The sequence below is a fragment of the Aplysia californica genome, unplaced genomic scaffold (assembly GCF_000002075.1).
Source record: "Aplysia californica isolate F4 #8 unplaced genomic scaffold, AplCal3.0 scaffold00057, whole genome shotgun sequence".
NCBI lineage: Eukaryota > Metazoa > Mollusca > Gastropoda > Aplysiida > Aplysiidae > Aplysia > Aplysia californica.
This window is the reverse complement of record NW_004797327.1, coordinates 1,215,794-1,220,519: the sequence shown is the minus strand read 5'-3', so window position 1 is coordinate 1,220,519 and position 4,726 is coordinate 1,215,794. Positions and strand designations below refer to the sequence as shown.

The 4,726-nt window shown below is 40.8% G+C and overlaps 1 long non-coding RNA gene across 1 annotated transcript in view; it reads left to right on the top strand.

Moving 5' to 3' along the window:
- Nucleotides 1-1,453: 1,453 nt before the first annotated feature.
- Nucleotides 1,454-4,726, top strand: part of LOC118477283 — a 6,779-nt gene continuing 3,506 nt past the window's right edge. The window contains exons 1-2 of the long non-coding RNA XR_004858267.1: nt 1,454-1,469; nt 2,265-2,478. This is a non-coding gene — a long non-coding RNA (uncharacterized LOC118477283). The remainder of the gene's footprint in view (nt 1,470-2,264; nt 2,479-4,726) is intronic.

Genomic DNA, 4,726 nt, shown 5'->3' with positions numbered 1-4,726 from the left:
ATTACATTTGCTGAGCAATTCTTTCAATGCGAGTGGGCCAAGCTCTTTTAGGAAAGATGGTGGTATATCATCAGGTCCTGGAGCACTTCTTCTCTTCATTTGTGTTATGGCACGCTCCAGCTCTTTCATGATGAAGTATGTTTATGATTGCTGTTCATCTTCGCTGTTCGCATTGTCATACAGTAGGCGCTTCAATCGGAGTTTGTTTCTTCTGCGCTCCTCTTGGGTAAATTGGAGCTTACTGATTTTTGCATAGTGCTGGGCAAAAAGCTCAGCTTTCTTCTTTGCTGATGTTATCCTTTTCCTGTTGTGTTTCAGTACTTCGTTGGGAGAGTTGGTATCTGGTGATCCATTTAGAGACTTGATGAAACTCCAAGTTTTCCTTTCGTCCAGATAATTTATCACGCCATTAACTACCTCCTTCCACTGGTCAGTCTTTGCCTCCTGGACAGCCTCTGTAACATCTTTGCAAGCTTGTAACCATTCCTCCCTGTGTGAGGAGATATTATTTCTTAGCTAGTTTCTTTTCTTGATCAGTCCACGACACTTGGGGGTCATCCAAGAGTGGGATTTCTTGGACGGCTTCACCTTCCTGACATGCGCATAAGCTGCTCAAGACTCAAGACAGTCTCATTACTGATTTTGTAAGCAACACGGGGGCCAATTTGGCAATCAAGGGATGCTATATTCGCTCTTAGCGACCAAACAAAAATATTTTTTAAAAAGATCTTGACCCAGTAATAACAAAGTTTTTCTCTTTGGGCCCTTTCTAAGAAACAATTATTTGGATGCATACACAGCATCACGTCTCCACGTATTACAGGTGAGTCCCGAAAATTACTCACCCCGTCTTTAATTGAATCGTATTTCTAAATCGAACGGTAAAGAGCGGTAACGAACTTCCGTTGTGAAGGAGAGCTACGCAGATTTGTTTCGTCTCTCGGTAGAATAATTACAAAGGCAAAATAAGGACGGGAACTTTTTGTCAAATTTATTTTTCTAAATTCAGGAAATGAATCAATAAAAAACCGGGCTCCGTCATGGGACCTTTCTATCTTTTTGCAGGTTCTTGCCAACTTTCAACTCTATTGCTGTCGTAGTTTTATGGGAAAAGTGACACATGCGTTTCCAAGTTGCCAAATATATAATGGATATCACGCTCATCGTCAATAGCTACATGCACAATTAACAGCAGCTAACTACTATAATTAAGCTTACAGTGAGTGTAAGCCAAATCAGAAAAAGGCCATAATGTTAACCACACAACGCAGGCTGTATAGGCCTACATGTAAAATGAAGAGGAAGGGGGGGGGGGGGCAGAAGTGGAGAGGAAAGCAAATGAAAGCACATGCCAAGAGAAGAGGAACAGCAGGAAGTAAATGGAGAACATTTTACAGAAGAAATTAATCTTTCGTTCCTGTCAGATTTTGAACCCCGAGAGGTAACCACTGCCCACGAGAGCCCCTTATGTAAGTCATTAGAATCTAATGAGTGTGTGACTGAGAAAATGGCCTGGGGAAATGAAGTGAAAAATTGCATAATAAAGCGAGAAAAATTAGACACGTCAAGACCATTTTAGCTCATTTTCACCAACTTCTAAACTGTTTTTGAAAGTATCAAAGATAAATATATTCATTACGCAATCACAGTGAAATGGGTATGGTCTTTGACAATTAATCATCTTGTTTAAGGGACTCTTTTTTCACTTATTGCATGTATGTTTCAAGTGAAACGTGGCACATTATCATTACGGTACATGTACAATTATTATTTTTTATCATTATTATCATTATTGTTGTTGTTAATATGATATGCAGTAAATAAATCATGATATCAATACATGACATCTGTTGACCTCACAAAAGCACATTTTAATACCACCCACTGGCCTCTGGAAAAATTGTGGCCAAATTGGGATGCCCTCCCAAATTCATTAACTTTGTGAGACATTTCCATGACGGCATGCAGGCTAGGACCAAGAGCCCCAGAAAACTACCGCGCCTTTCCACTGTCCCGTCGATCAGCGTGAACCAAGACTGCACTGGCCCCAGTTCTTTTTAGCATCGTGTTCTCTGCAACGTAGCAGGTGGCCTTCAGATTTTTCTCCACCAGACGTGACCATTATGTCCAGAACTGACGGAAAGCTGAAAGCCAAAAATTCTGAAACGATTTTGATAAGCCATCTACCATTTACAGATTAATGATTGTGCTTTATTGTCCCATAACAAGACCACAATGCAATAATATGTGGATTTTTTCTCCAGCACAAGTGACAACTCCGTGCTCTCTCAACAAAAATCGTTCTCCCAGACATCAAAGTGAATGAGAATGATAGCCAACTCAAAGCAGTAGAGAATTACCTATATCTTGGCAGTGTCGTATCTTGAAGAGCCAGTCTTGGTGTTGATCTCGAAGCAAGCTAGCCTCGCATTTGGCAGACTGAGATTTAGAGTATCTAACGTCTGTGGTGCACCTTACGTAAGTATAGTCGAAACTCAGGGTGTATAGCGCAGTCGTATTACTAACCCTTATACGTGTAGAGTGAAGAGCTATAAGTATAATAATATTATAATAGAGCTTACGTGGACCCTGGTTCGAATCCCAGACCGACCGATCTTGAACTTCGGTCGTTTTGTGGAGTTTTCGATGACGGGCTCCAAATTCGGGAATCCCGATTATTAAATAACTTAATAGCGTTGACAGGGGCGTTGAACCAATACAGTTTCTTTTAAACACCAGTCATTGAGATGTTTCTACGAGGGCTTACAGTTTCTTTTAAACACCAGTCATTGAGATGTTTCTACGAGGGCTTACAGTTTCTTTTAAACACCAGTCATTGAGATGTTTCTACGAGGGCTTACAGTTTCTTTTAAACACCAGTCATTGAGATGTTTCTACGAGGGCTTACAGTTTCTTTTAAACACCAGTCATTGAGATGCTTCTACGAGGGCTTACAGTTTCTTTTAAACACCAGTCATTGAGATGTTTCTACGAGGGCTCTCCCTCGGAAAACCGGAATTTGGCTGTAATTTTAAAACTATTCAATATTTTTACATTTTGTAAACGCACACTTGTAAAACAATCATTTAGAAATTTCCCGATTGAGCACTATGAGCATCGCACGAACCAAACGAACACAGCAGTTCTCCAAAGATGGCTACCCCCTTAGAAAATTAATTAGTCAGGGGTAGAAGTGAGGTCTGTCATTCGGTTTCTGACCGCAAAAGGTCTCAAACCTATAGAAATACACACTGAAATAAAGTCAGTTTACAGGGAGAAAGTAATGGCAAAGTCACAGGTATATGAGCGGTGTAGTAAGTTCAAAGCCGCGCATACGGATGTCAATGACAAAGTTCACCTGGACCTTGTTTTTCCCTCCCAGACAGAGGACAACAAGAGTCGCGTAAACAAACTCATGCGAACAGACAGGCACCTAAAAATTCGCGAAATTTCCGAGTTGTTAAACATTTCAAAGTCGACTGTCCATAGGATAGTGTTTGATGAGCTGCACTATCGAAAGGTCTCCGCTCGATGGGTCCCAAAAGAGCTGACAGCTGACCACAAGACACAACGTGTTCAAGTGTCTCAGACTTTGTCGAATTGTTGTCGCCAAGCTGTCAGGGGAGTCATGAACGCACCTGGAGACCTCCAACAATACGATAAAGCATTCCTGAGAAGCATTATTACAGGGGATGAGACTTGGATACTCCACCTGACCCCTGAGACGAAGAGGGATTCAGTGGTTTGGAAGCATACGTCTTCACCTCCCACGAAAAAGTTTAAAGTTCAGCCATCGGTGAAGAAACTCATGGCCACGGTTTTCTGGGATGCTTAGGGTGTTCTACTTCTTGACATTCTGGAACCTGGACAAATTGTTAAAGCTAACAGATACTGCCAGACTCTTGATAAGTTGAGAGAGGTTGTGCGCCGAAAAAGACCAAGCCGGTTGTCCAGCGGGATCATTTTGCAGCATGAGAACGCTGAGCCACACACCACAAACGCTACGAAAGACTGGATCCAAAGGTTCGGCTGGGAAGTTCAGACACGTCCCACTCTCAGTCCTGACTTGGTCCTGTCAGATTATCACCTTTTTGAACCAATGAAACGCCATATGGAAAGCGATTCACCAACGACGAAGACCTCGTGGAAGCCGTGAAAGATTGGTTGAAATCCCTTGATGAAAAATCTTCATGGAGGGTATTCTCTCCCTGATCCAGCTATGGGAAAAATGGGTCCAGCAGGATGGTGATTATTTTGAAAAATAAAGTACATGTTGAGGTATGATGTGTTACATATTTATTATATTAGGACAAAGATTGTTGCTTTTATGGACCTTTTCCGGTTTTCCGTGGGACAGCCCTCGTATGTTTCAGGATTGGGTTCTTATTGAAACTGACTTTAGCTATTTTGCAGTTTTGCATTTGATTATAATCATTATGAATAGGGCCTAATTATATGTTGGCCCCTACATCCTAAATGTTTAAACTGTTGAATTTGTTGATAAAAAGTATTTACTGCCTATTTTATATTAAAATCATTTAGTATTTGGGTCACATTCAACAATACGTTTACTTTCCTCACAACAGTATCTAGAACCAATTGAGGTGATTAACATGCAGCCCGTTTCTGAATCTGAAATTTAAACTGTCATCGGCTTATCTGGTGGGTTTTTTGTTTTGTTTTTGTTGTTTTATTTTCATAATAATAAAAATAATCATAAATAATA